The sequence below is a fragment of the Equus caballus genome, chromosome 17 (assembly GCF_041296265.1).
Source record: "Equus caballus isolate H_3958 breed thoroughbred chromosome 17, TB-T2T, whole genome shotgun sequence".
Taxonomy (NCBI): Eukaryota; Metazoa; Chordata; class Mammalia; order Perissodactyla; family Equidae; genus Equus; species Equus caballus.
This window is the reverse complement of record NC_091700.1, coordinates 40,221,877-40,236,723: the sequence shown is the minus strand read 5'-3', so window position 1 is coordinate 40,236,723 and position 14,847 is coordinate 40,221,877. Positions and strand designations below refer to the sequence as shown.

The 14,847-nt window shown below is 39.4% G+C and overlaps 1 long non-coding RNA gene across 1 annotated transcript in view; it reads left to right on the top strand.

Annotated features, from left to right (window-relative positions):
- LOC106781884 (uncharacterized) overlaps positions 1-13,937 on the top strand; it is a 60,941-nt gene extending 47,004 nt beyond the window's left edge. Inside the window, exons 3-5 of the long non-coding RNA XR_011427953.1 lie at positions 9,175-9,309; positions 11,235-11,339; positions 13,704-13,937. This is a non-coding gene — a long non-coding RNA (uncharacterized lncRNA). The remainder of the gene's footprint in view (positions 1-9,174; positions 9,310-11,234; positions 11,340-13,703) is intronic.
- Positions 13,938-14,847: the final 910 nt, after the last annotated feature.

Below are 14,847 nucleotides of genomic sequence, written 5' to 3'. Positions count from 1 at the left end.
TGGACTTGCAGCCTCCAGAACTGTAAGAAAATAAGTGTCTGTTGCATACGCCACCAGCCAACGGTATTTTGTTATGGCAGCCAGAGCAGACTAAGACGCTAACCTCCAAGAACCATGTGGATTCTGTGGACGTAGTGTTTCAGGCTTCAAAGCATGGACACAGGAACACCAGGTGCTCCCTGCCCTGGCTGCCACATGTCCAGCTTTAGGGGCAGGTCCAGAATCAATAACAATAATGTAAGTTCTGTCAGCTTTGGCAGCTACTCATATGCAAGGTATTCAGAAATTAGGCACTTTCATATATAAACTGAAAGCACAACGGCACACCAATGTACGCATGACCCCATTCAACAGATATTTGTTGAGTACCAACTATGTGTCAGGCACATATGTGCTGGGGATACAGTAGTAAACTGAACAGACGAAAGTCCGTGTCCTCAGAGAGTCAATCCTCTCTTGGGGAAGACAGATTATAAATGAAATAAGCAAGTAAAATATATGATATACTAGACAGTGATAAGTGTTAAGGAATAAAATAAGGCTGCAATGGGGCTAGGGAATAGGCAGTGCTTTTCAATGGAGAGGTCAGGGCAAGAAGGGGGCAGTAGAGTAAAGACCTGAGAGAGATAAGGGAGAGAGCCATGGGTATATCAGCAAAAGAACATTCTGGAATGGCAGAAAGGCAAAGGGCCTGTGGTGCATGAGAAAAACACCAAGAAGGGCAGTATGACAAGGCAGAGATAAAGCGAGGTGGGAGAGATGGAAGTGGTACAGATCATGCAGAGTTTGTAGACCATTCTATTGACTGCCGTCTACTCTGAGCAGAGCAGCTGCACGATCTGCTTTACATTTTAACAAAATCTCTCAGGCTGCCGTGTTGGCGGTGCTGCTGTGGAGTAAAAGCATGGAATACATGCTATTTCGGTTTCCGGTGGCTGCTGTAACCAATTACCACAAGCCGGTAGCCTAAAACAAAAGTAATTTATTCTCTCACGTTTCTGGAGACTAGAAGTCTGAAATCAAGACGTCAGCAGGTTGGCTTCTTCTGGAGCCTCTGAGGGAAAATCTGTTCCATGCCACTCTCCTGGCTTCTGGTGGTTGTGGCAATCCTTGGCTCTCCTTGGCTTGTAGCTACCTCACTCCAACCTCTGCATCCGTCTTCCTATGGCCTTTTTTCCCATGTGTGTGTTTCTGTGTCTTTGTGTCTGAATCTCCCTCTCCTTTTTCTTATAAAGACACCAGTTGTTGGATTTAAGGCCTACCCTAATCCAGTGTGACTTCATCTTAACCAATTACGTCTGCAAAGACCCTATTTCCGAATAAAGTCACATTGACAGGTTCCAGATGGACATGAATTTGGGGGGATACTATACAACTCACTACACACACCTACCACTAAAATATTGCATTTAGGTTCATAATCTGAAAAAAGTACTTTGTTTTTTTAATCAATAGTAGATTTAGGTCCGTTTCTGCAGTTTATGGGAAGGAAAACACCATGTGAAATGAGAGCTGATCCCTCAGCAAGATGGAAGCAGCTGAAAACAAAGTATCAATAAGAAGGCCAAAATCCATATCTGAGGGGCTAATCTGGTTTTTTTTCCCCAAAGTAATAGTGAACTTTGATTACAAAGTAATAGTGAACATATTTTTTCCAAAGAATACGTGAACATATACATTCGATTAGAGAACAAAAAAGGCATTTCCACAAAACGACTTTCAGTGAGGATGGTTTTAGCCCTGACTCTTGGAATGAGTGGCCAGGCAGTCCAGCAGGTCTGTGCTCAGGGCCTCTGCCCAGTAGAAACGTAAGGTAAGTGCTGCCAATCCTCTCCTGGTTACTTTTTAAAAGGGAACGCGTTTGGGCTCCATGAAACAAAAATGTAAGATAATTTCAACCTTGACAAATAATAATGATCAAATAAACACAAAATAATAATCAAACAAATTCTTAAACCATCACATCTCTTCCCCAGACTCACCCATCTGCTACTCCCCTCCATGTGCCTTCTAGGCCTGGTTCACCAAAGTCCAGGAAGAAATCCCAGGAGAGAAGGTCAACAAGGAGCACGTGGTGCCCTGCCACCTTGACCAGCCGGGTTTGCTGTGGCCAGCCATGCTCCTCAAATGACATTGTCTTAATACATTTTTATATGACTGTGTCCCCTCAGAATAAAGTCACAGAACACTTTTGGAGAAGATATGGAGCACATGAGGCTGCTTTGCAACCATGAGCTAGTGATGTCTGGAGATGATGAGGATGCTCTGCACCCCTCTCTGTCTGTCTGTTCCTCTCTCATGTCTCTCTCTGTCTCTTACACACACACACACACTTTAGTGCATTCCCTCTTCAAAAATCACACCCTACTCTGCTGGTCTAGCTGTTCCTCTTTTCCATACCCTCTCCGCACAAACGCACATTTCACCCCCCAGCGCCTAGCCTTACTGAGGGCCTGCACCTCCAGCCTGCCCTTCTACCTGAAGGCCGCCCACCTGATACCCAAGCATATCCCTGCCCGTTCCTGTTCAATGTGGCGTATAGAGTTTTAGCTGGGTCACACATGAAATCAAGATGCCTGCCACACAGCTCTATGCGCAATTCAGGACATGTTGAGAGGGAGACAACCCCCTGAATCCTCGACGTGCAGGGCCAGGGGAGAACAGCAGCACAGACGCCTTCGCCTCTCCTCCCCTTAGACAAACCCTCTCCCATGCCCATATTTTTGGCATTTCGATGGTAAGTCTAGACTAAAGCATAGAACAAGTGTGAAAACCCAAATATATAGAAAGGTAACTATTTTCATTGGAAAAAATTATTTTGCATACCATTTCATTAAGGTTCAGCCTCTTTGCCTTTCTTTATGGTTTCCTGCTTTTTCATTTAAATGGTAGCATATTAAATACACTTTTCTACACTTTGATTTTTAATATATCTTTATTGATGTATATTTTACATATCATAAGATTCACCCAGTTCAAGTGTACAATCCAATGATTCTTTTTAGTAAATTATCAAGTTGTGCAACCATAACCATACATCAGTTTTCAATTGTTTCCATCACGCTTGACAAGATCCCTCATGTCCATTTACAGTTAACCCTCCCCACCTACCCCCCAGCCCCAGGCAGCCTCATTTGCCTCCCGATTAGCAACTATGATAAAATAATTCTTGGTGTTATCATCCTAGTCTAAACCGACTTGGCCAGATTCCTTTACATCGCAGGAACCAGGCATTTTCACAGTGGCTGTCTTTTTGGTCCAAGATCAAGAGAGGTGGATTGGTGAAGCTGAAGGCTGGGGAAGGCGAGAAGGAGGTTGTGTGGCACATTGAGTTGTACTTGAACCCAGAGGCCCCTTTGCCCACAAACCATACCACACTGACTACCTTCTAAACCAGCTCTGCCAAGAACAACTTTTTAAAAGAGTTTTAAAGTTTTTTAGAACTTTAAACTTTTATTTCCTGTGAAAACAAAATTCACAGGAAAAATGACTATATACTTCAGTCTTAAACATTCTTTAATTTAAAAAATGTAATATTTTTAAAAAATTCTAGATTATTATGACTTAAAGTATTTTTCCTAACTAAAAACCAAAAGTTAAGATAAAATAAGACATCACCATGCTCAGGTACACATGGAAATGCCTGTCACTGACCATTTGGAGGTATTTTTTAAAGAAGAAAAGTCAAAGCAAACACAGGAATCAAGAACCACAGAACTCAAATGAAGACTCCAACAAGGATGTTTTGAAGATTTATGGTGGATCACAAAATGAAAAGAAATAGAATTTGATTTAAAACAAAAACAAATAGCTATTGCTGCCTGTACTTTCCTCTATGCTCTATGAGAGTAGGAACACAGCAGTTCTCCAATTAATATTTGCCTATAGAATGAATGAATATAGATTATTATAGATGAACCTCAAGTTAATCACAAACCAGAAACCTATAATAAACACACAAAAAAATTAAGAGAAAGGAACACAAACATAATACTAAAGAAAGCCATCAAATCATAAGGGAAGAGAGCAAGAGAAGAAGAAAGGAACAGAAAAGAACTGCTAAAACACCCAGAAAAAAAGTAAAAAAAAAAAAGGCAATAAGTACATACTTATCAGTAGGTACTTTAAATGTCAATGGACTAAACTTTCCAATCAAAAGACATAGGGTGGCTGATTGGATAAAAAAAAAACAAGACCCATGTATATGCTGCATACAAGAGACACACTTCAGACCTGATGACACTCACAAACTGAAAGTGAAGGGATGGGAAAAGATACGCCATGTAAATGACAAAGAAAAGAAAGTTGGGGTAGATACTTATATCAGACAAAATAGACTTTAAAATAAAAACTGTAACAAGAAAGAAGGGCACTACATAAATATAAAGGGGACATTCCAATAAGAGGATATAACACTTTAAATATCTATGCACTCAACATAGGAGCACCTAAATATATAAAGCAATTATAAAAGGAGAAATAGACAGTGACACAATAATAGTAGCGGGCCTTAACGCTCGACTTACATCGATAGGTAGATCATCCAAACAGAAGATCAATAAGGAAACATTGGCCTTAAATGACACATTAGACCAGATGGACTTAGTAGATATATAGAGAACATTCCATCCATAAACTGCAGAATACACGTTCTTTTTGAATGCACCTGGAACATTCTCCAGGATAAATCACATATTAGGCCACAAAACAAGTCTCAATAAATTTAAGAAGCCTGAAATAATATCAAGTATCTTTTCTGACTACAGTGGTATGAAACTAGGAATCGACTATAGGAAGAAAACTGGAAAAGCCACAAATATGTGGAGATTAAGCAAAATGCTACTTAGCAACTATTGGGTCAACAAAGAAATCAAAGGAGAAATCAAAAAATGCCTGGAAGACAAATGAAAATGAAACTACAACCTGCCAAAATTTATGGGATACAACAAAAGTGGTTCAAAGAGGAAAGTTTAGGGGCCAGCCTGGTGGCACAGTGGTTAAGCTTGCACGTTCTGCTTTGGTAGCCCAGGGTTTGCCAGTTCAGATCCCAGGTGTGGACATGGCACCACTTGGCAAGCCATGCTGTGGCAGGCGTCCCACATATAAAGTAGCGGAAGATGGACACGGATTTTAGCTCAGGGCCAGGCTTCCTCAGCAAAAAGAGGAGGATTGGCAGCAGATGTTAGCTCAGGGCTAATCTTCCTCAAAAAAAAAAAGAGGGAAGTTTATAGCAATACAAGCCTACCTCAACAAACAAGAAAAATCTCAAATAAACAATCTAACAGTGTTCCTAATGGAACTGGAAAAAGACGAACAAATGAAACCCAAAGTCAGTAGAAAGAAGGTAATAATAAAAATTAGAGCAGAAATAAATGAAATAGAGGCTAAAAACACAATAGAAAAAATCAGTGAAACTAAGAGCTGGTTCTTTGAAAAGATAAACAAAATTGACAAACCTTTAGACAGACTCACCAAGAAAAAAAGAAAGGTGGCTCAAATAAAGAAAATCAGAAATGAAAGAGGAGAAATTACAATGGACACCCCAGAAATACAAAACATTATAAGAGAACACTACAAAAAGGTGTACACAAACAAATTGGATAATCTAGAAGAAATAGATAAATTCTTAGAATCATATAACCTTCCAAAATTGAATCAAGAAGAAATAGAGAATTTGAATAGATCAATCACCAGTAAGGAGATCAAAACAGAATTCAAAAACCTCCCCCAAAATAAGTTCAGGACCTGATGGCTTTCCTGGTGAATTCTACCAAGCCTTCAAAGAAGACTTAATACCTATCCTTCTCAAAATCTTCCAAAAAAGTGAAGAGGAGAAGAAGCTTCCTAACTCATTCTATGAAGTCAACATTACCCTGATACCAACACCAGACAAGGACAACACAAAAAAAGAAAATTACAGGCCAATATCACTGATGAACATTGATGGAAAAATCCTCAACAAAACAGTAGCAAATGGAAATACAACAATACATTAAAAATATCATACATCATAATCAAGTGGGATTTACTTCAGGGATGCAGGGATGGTTCAACATCTGCAAATCAATCAACATGATACCTCACATTAACAAAATGAAGAATAAAAATCACATGATCATCTCAGTAGATGCAGAGAAAGCATCTGACAAGATGCAGCATCCATTTATGATAAAACCTCTGAATAAAATGGATATAGAAGGAAAGTACCTCAACATAATAAAGGCCATATATGACAAACCCACAGCTAATCTCATTCTGAATGGAGAAAAACCAAAAGCTATCCCTCTAAAAACAGGAACCAGACAAGGAAGCCCATTTTCACCACTCTTACTTAACATAGTACTGGAAGTCTTAGCCAGAGCAATCAGGCAAGAAAAAGAAATAAAAGGGATCCAAATTGGAAAGGAAGAAGTGAAACTGTCACTATTTGCAGATGACATGATTTTATATATAGAAAATCCTAAAGATTCCACCAAAAAACTTTTAGAAATAGTAAATGAATATGATAAAGTTGCAGGATACAAAAATCAACATACCAAAATCAGTTGCATTTCTATACACTAACAACAAAGTAGCAGAAAGATAAATTAAGAATACAATCCCATTTACAATTGCAGCAAGAAGCGTAAAATACCTGGGAGTAAATTTAACCACAGAGGTGAAAGACCTGTACACCCAAAACTATAAAACGTTGTTGAAAGAAATTGAAAAAGACACAAAGAAATGTAAACGTATTTCGTGTTCTTGGATTGGAAGAATTAACATAGTTAAAATGTGCATACTTCCTAAAGCAGTCTACAGATTCAGTGCAATCCCTATCAAAGTTCCAACAACATTTTTCACAGAAATAGAACAAAGGATCCTAAAATTTATATGGAACAACAAAAGACCTGAATGACAAAAGAAAACCTGAGAAAAAAGAACAAAGCTGGAGACATCACACTCTTTGATTTCAAAATATGCTACAAAGCTATAGTAATCAAAACAGCATGGTACTGGCAAAAAACAGGCAACACAGATCAGTGAAACAAAATGAACAGCCCAGAAATAAACCCACACATGTGTGGACAGCTAATTTTCTGACATGGGAGCCAAGAACATGCAATAGAGAAAGGAGAATCTCTTCAATAAATGGTGTTGGGAAAACCAGATAGCCACATGCAAAAGAATGAAAGCAGACCATTATCTTACACCATACACAAAAATTAACTCAAAATGGATTAAAGACTTGAATGTAAGACCTGAAACCATAAAAATTCTAGAAGAAAACATAGGTAGTGCACCCTTTGACATCAGTCTTGGCAGCTTATTTTCAAGTACGATGTCTGACTAGGCAAGGGAAACAACAGAAAAAATAAACAAATGGGACTACATCAAAATAAAAAGCTTCTGAACAGCAAAGGGGAAACCATCAACAAAATGAGAAGACAACTAAACAATTGGGAGAAGAAATTTGCAAACCATATATCTGATAAGGGGTTAATATCCAAAATATATAAAGAATTCATGCATCTCAACAACAAAAAAACAATTAACCCAATTAAAAAATGGGCAAAAGATCAGAACAGACATTTTTCCAAAGAATATATACAGATGGCCAACAGGCACATGAAAAGGTGTTCAACACCACTAATTATTATGGAAATACAAAGCAAAACTACAATGAGATATCACCTCACGCCAACCAGAATGGTTATAATTGACAAGACAAGAAATAACAAGTACTGGAGAGGATGTGGAGAAAAGGGAACTCTCATACACTGCTGGTGGGAATGCAAACTCGTGCAGTCACTATGGAAAACAGCATGGAGGTTCCTCAAAAAATTAAGAGTAGAACTACCATACGATCCAGCTATTCCACTGATGGGTATTTATCCAAAGAACGTGAAAACACAAATGCATAAAGATAGATGCACCCGTATTTTCATTGTGGCATTATTCACAATAGCCAAGACTGGGAAACAACTGAAGTGCCGGTCAAGGGACAAATGGATAAAGAAGATGTGGTATATATACACGATAGAATACTACTCAGTCATAAAAAAAGACGAAGTCTTGCAGTTTGCAACAACATGGATGGAGCTTCAGGGTAGTTTGCTAAGTGAAATATGTCAGAGAGAGAAAGTAAAATGCCATATGATCTCACTCATAAATAGAAGATAAAAATAACAGCAACAAACAAACATACAGATACAGAGATTAGTGGTGGTTACCAGAGGGGAAGCGGGGAGAGAGGAGAGTGAAAGGGGTGATTGGGCACATGTGTATGGTGATGGATGGTAATTAGTCTTTGGGTAGTGAACATGATATAATCTACTCAGAACTGAAATATAAATGATGTACGTCTGAAATTTATATAATATTATGAACCAATGTTACCTCAATAATAAAAAAAGAATGAATGAATGAATGAATGAGGGCCTATTATGTTCTAAGCACTATGCTAGAAATTGAGGATCAAAAATGACAAAGGCCCTGATGTCAAGAAATCCAAGTACAGGGGCCAGCCCCAGGGCTGAGTGGTTAAGTTCGTGCACTTGGCTTCTTTGGCCCAGTGTTTTGCCGGTTCGGATCCTGGGCGCGGACATGGCACTGCTCATCAAGCCATGCTGAGGCGGTGTCCCACATGCCACAACTAGAAGGACCCACAACTAAAAATATACAACTATGTACTGGGGGGCTCTGGGGAGTAAAAGGAATAATAAAATCTTTAAAAAAAAAAAAAAAAATCCAAGTACAATGGAGAAACAGACATATAAATAAATAATGTCTATATATTATGATAATCAATAGAAGTAATTTCAAGGTATAGAGATAGCCCCAAAAGGTCAGTACTTAATAGGGGTTGGGGGGGACGATTAGGGAAATTTTGTATATGCTCATATTCTCCAGGAAAGCAGTGTCAAAGAAGGATTATTCTAGGCAAAGGAAATGGCATATGCAAAGCAAAGAGGTAATTGTACGTAACCAGAGCATTAAGTGTATAACGTGGCCGTAGAGCACAGAGCAAAGGTGAATGAAGTTCTGGGTGCAGTCAGATGTCAGAAGCAAGAAACAGTTTGATGGTCAAGTTCAAGGCGGTTGGTGCGAAGCAAGAACCTAGCACAAAACAAAGGACAGGCTAGATAGTATGAGCATTAAGTGCGGACTAAGAGAACAGACTTCTTGTCCTAGTTTCTGTGCAGAAGCTCGGTGCTGAGGACGTAGGAGACCAGCAGTAGCAGAAGCCATAGCTTGGATGGAATGAGGTGGCACATGGAATTGTACGCAAATCCTGTGGGGAGGGACATGTACCAGATACAAGTCAAGGTATGTAAATGTTCTTCAAATATGAGGTAAATATTCTGAGGATAGAGGATAGTAGATGGGTAAATGTGGACTTGGATGAATTTAAGCAGCATCCCCCAAACGACTAGAGAAACAAATACAAAGAAACAGTGGGTATCACGACTGTTGGGGGGGCTGGGTCAGGATAAATTAGCACCCTGTCACATGTGTACACAGTGGTCTTTGCAGATAAAACACACTTCTCTCCCTCTTGAAGAAGTCAACTATAATGACTAGAGGCCAAAAAGAGCAAGAAACCAGTGCTCTTTGGGACACACTGGAAAAACTCTAACTCTGAATAGGGAGAGAGCAGCTTCTAGTCCTAAACTTATGACATGTTGTTTGACCCTATACAGAGGTCCTTTGGCTAGATGGGATGTGGTCCATATGCTCCCATTCAGGGTTCTTGAAAACCCATTTCACAGTATTGGCTAGGATTCAATGCTATGGACAGTAGTTGAGAATTGCGCAGACCAGAGCACCATGAGATATTGAGTCATTGCTTTACACTATCAAAAGTCATGTAAAATGCTGGTCATTAACACACAGTTTAAGGGGATACCTTTCTTTCAAGTGGAGAATCCGGTATGACTTGGGTTAGGGTACAGAGGTTAGGACTTGGACATTGGACTATGACCCTTAGCAGTGGGGTACCAGAAAAAGGAAACAATCTCTGACTTGGGCAATAGTGAACTTGGGGAGAAAGGGATAGTCTGAGGTATCAGATTCGAAGGGGTGGAGAGAGCAAGAACCAGAATACAATAGAAGTGGAGAATGGGAAAAGTCCCTGAGACTGTGGTAGGCAGAGGAAGGAGTCTGTTATAGAGAACTGTGGTCTGGTCCAAACACAGCTTGAGGCTATTTAAGATGCTCTTGATTGATGCTCTCACCCTCCACTCAAAAAAAAGCCAGAAGGTTTTCACTACATATTTGAGGCTTGGAAAGCAAAAAGACTTTTCTAAACCATTTTAAAAGAACTCACTAGAAAGATCTGGAGAATGATATCAGAAAACTTTTAATTTGTTTTGGGGAAAAAACAGTACAAAGCAAATTATATGTTTCTATGCAACATAGTTCTAATTCCAGAGAGTAACTTCATTGTCAACAAATCGTTTGTGATTTTTATAAAGTTTCAATTTAATAAACCCCTCTGGAATTATTACTCTCTATATAGTAATAATATATAATTATATTATTATAATTTATATAATTATATATTATATTAATGTTTATCAATATACATTAATATAGAATATAAGTTATATATTATAATATATTATAATTATAAAATATATATAAATATGTATAAATATATAAATAAAACATAATTATAAAATAATTTTAGGCTCGGCCCAGTGGCACAGCGGTTAAGTTCACACATTCTGCTTCGGCGGCCAGGGGTTTTCAGGTTCGGATCCTGGGTGTGGACATGGCACCATTTGGTAAGCCATGCTGTGGTCGGCGTCCCACATATAAAGCAGAGGAAGATGGGCATGGATGTTAGCTCAGGGCCAGTCTTCCTAGCAAAAAAGAGGAGGATTGGCAGCAGATGTCAGCTCAAAGCTAATCTTCCTCAAAATAATAATAATTTAAAAAATATATACATGTAATTATAATATATTAATATATCTAATAATATATACATACCTGGCCAAGATGGGCCATATATTTGAGTCGAGATCTAGATTTCCAGAGTAGTCAAAGCCAAATAAACAGTCCCCTTGCAAAAAAGGTTTCTCGTTTATTTTTAAAGGGTTCTCTTTGGGGACGAAGGTCAGGATCCGGATATGCCCTGTTCATCTATATAACACCATAATACCTTGTAGACAAGATAATCACTTCTTGTTGTCTGTGAGATAACAAATCACAAATAGTTCTGTTTTTATATGGACACACTGCTAATAAAGGAAAGACACTGGGGACTAGAGTGAAGGCAACCCAATCTGGACACATGAATGTCGCATTCGAGAAAAGGAAAACAGGAAAACGTGGAATGAGACCTCATTACAAGGGTAAGGTGGTTTGGGGAGATGGGGTGAGGGTATTTGCCTTATTTCGGCATTGCTAGAGCACCCACTAGCAATGGTATTCCAGTTCTGGAATTCCACTGGTTCTGGAATTCCAGCAAAGATCCCTCGAGGTCATCGTGTACTCCCCGACCCCAGATGCTGCTTGGGAGGGCACGCTGGAGACCAGGCACCGCCTTTTCTTTGCATCATTAATTGTTTAGCAAACTATTCATGAAAGCAAAAAATTATAAAATTCTATGAAAATTATCTTGAGCTCTGACTTAATGTATCCAAATAAATATATTTATTTTTTGCTATATATATATAAAATTCTTAAAAATTAAATCTCAGCTGAAGCTTCAACTAGTTGATTCTTTGCATTTTGACAAGTTGTGATTCAAATATAAGAGACAGCTTCTCGCTTCATACCACTAACCCTGAGACAGCCAAGGCCGCCCCCTTGGTGAGAGCTTCTAGGTGGCTCTTTTAGGCCCATAACTGAGACAAGATGTCCTGCCCCCAGGAAAAGGGGCACTGCCACACTTTGGTGCATCTGCCCTTTTAGAATGTTCCCCAAACGTTAACAGCTGCAGCGGGACCTGCCAAGTGATGCTTTAGCGACACAAAAAGCCTTTCATTACAGTTCTCAATGCTATTTGTGATGTTTGGATTCTTCTGTTGTTACTGTTATTCTCGAAGGTTGCTTCTTGTTTGGAGTACTAGTTAAAACTTGGGGATATCTTCTCCGTAGATCAAAGCTATTTTGTGCACACGCACAGAGGCACAGAGTATGAGAATACCTGTTTGTATTCAACACAAACCCACATGTTTAATAAGTGACATACAATGTCTTACATTTTAGTGTTACAGCCTTCTGACTTTGTCTTCATCTTGCTTTAAATATGAAGATTCTCTTTGATCCTATTTCTTAATGAAAAAAGAAATTATTAGGGAGATAAAAAGTTCAGCGTTTTTAAGTGTGTGCTGCAAGGATATTGACTTATTCACTTGGTACCCCTTGGTGACACAAATGAAAAAGGACATCGAGCTAAGTTAGAAGTTAGCAGGGTTTTCCTGCTTTGGCTTCTGTGCAATTAATTAGGACAACAGGGAGGCCTTCATCAACGTTGTATCTGCGGGCTTACCTCATGTTCTTTTATCTTAACATACCATGTTGGTTTCTAATTGCTTTTTCTGCCCCCCAATCATGTAGGTTAACAGCCAGTCAAAAAGCAAAGATGTTTTAATGCACTTAACGTGATAAACCACATTCCTAGTTTCAAAATATATAGCTTTAATCCAGGGAAAAACATGTCATTATATAAGTTACCTTCTTTGAACCACAGTTAATACTATAATTAATTTCTTTGATTTTTATCTGTCAATAAATATTATTGAGTTTGATAGCGTTTTAGCAATATGCTACATGTTATGCTTCTTTTGAGCCTGATATAAATCAGGGATTTGTCAACAAGGGTCTTGTTAACCAGTGGGAGAAATCAAGTGGACATATGTGAACGCACCATTATCAAGCTAGTGTTCGGTATCGTGGTGGAGGCTGTAACACGTTCTTATGCAGCACTGTGGCTCTCACTTCTCCAGCTACTGGGAGTGACGTGACCCAAAGCCTGCAGGGAAGTCCCTCTTGAATTGCCCTCAGCCAAAGACTGCTGTCCCCCCTAGGGTCATGCTCCCCCACTGAGAGCAGCCTGCATCCCATGACTGCATGATTAGGAAGAAGTACTAGAGACCCCAGGCCCTTGCCTTGAGGCAGGGCAACTCAGAAGAGCCTTTTCAGCTCCAGAGCACCCTGTGGGAACACTTGAACTTTGTTGCAATTACATCACTCCTTCTGCCCAACCCTATCTCCTCTACTCCTCCACAGGGATAGACCCCCAGGGCACTTCCCAATATATTTCCTGCATGCAAATCTGTCTCAGAGTCTGATTTCATTATATCAAATACTGATCCATTTATACAGTATTTATCAAATACTGATATAAGGAAATCAAGAGACCCAGGTCTGGTCTTGCTCCTGCCACCATGGGAAGTCACTTCTCAGCTTCCTTTAAAAGGTGGGACTAGATCTCTAAAGTAATATATCTCTAAAAGTCTGAGATGACTGTCACAGCACACGCTTCATCTTGATTCCTCTTCTAAAAATTATAACTAGTATCAACTGAAAAGAATGTGGAATCAAAACTCAATGACTTGGAATCGGTTTCCTAATTCAATTACTAAATTGTTTGGCAGCACAAAATAGATTTTCCCCTAAATATCCATTTGACAAAAGAAGATGCTATTGTAAATCATCACTATTCTGAGTTTAACGCAATAGCTCTCAGCTCCTTTCTTTTCTCTGCCCAGGTTTACAGAAGCACACGTAGATGCGCTCAGATATCTGCTCTCCATCTGAAACCACATTGGTGACTGTACAGAGGGTTGGGAGAATCCATCTGGAATCAGAAATTTCAGAATCAAACAATACTGTGTTAGTGTTCTGAAATGGTGAATTTTAAAAGGAAAAGAAGACTTTAAAACAATTTAATAAAGATAACATGGAAAGAATCGTAACCAATTTATTAAATGAAATATATCCAACTAATTGTGATATATGACTCCACTACTTAAAGTCTCAAGTCCTTTGTGTCTTGTTTTATCCTCTTGGATTACTTTTTTGATGTAGATCTTGTTAAAGTCATTGCATACTTGCATTACCTCTATCCTTTTAGGTAGGTGCCTTAAGAGAAAAACTCACAGCATCATTTCCTGCCACTAGCTCCAGGGCATTCTTCATCCTACGACAGAGTTTTTTTTAATAAATTCACTTTGTCTCTCTGTTTTCCCCTTCCATTCTCGTTTTACGCATGCTGCTTTTTGGTCCTTCCCTCTGGTATACACTTTGTCCTGCATCTTTTCTATAATCGCATAATTTGTGCCACATTTGACTACTGTTTACTGTGATTGCTTCAACTCCTTTCTGCCTGCTGACGCCATGGCTTGCCTGAGTGCTGCTGAAGTCACTCTTCCAAGTGCCATCTCAGCATGCAGGCTGCCTTCTCCCAGGGGGGTGTAAGGTGTGGTAAGGCGTGGGGAGGTGTTCTGAGGTGAGGTGTGGTATGGTGAGTTATAGTGAGGTGTGGTGAGCTGTGGTGAGGTGTGAGGAGTGTTAGAGATGAGGTGTGGTATGGTGAGTGTGGTGTGATGGGAAGGTGAGGTAAGATGTGGTATGGTGAGGTGTGGTTCTGTTTTTTCTAAACTGACTCCATGCACAGAGAGAAGAACTATAACCTCCTCTGGAAAACCTATGACTGTCCCAAAAGGCCTCGCTTTCTGGCAATACTGTCTGGTTGCCAGTTGACTCAGGAAAGCAAACACATTCTCTGTATAATTTGTCTCCCTGACATAGGAAAGTGGCTGGGATCACCTACCATCTGACCTCCAGTCAGTTGCGGCAAACTACCATGTTAGCAGCACTTTGCTTTTCTTCTGCTACTACCCTGGAGGTATG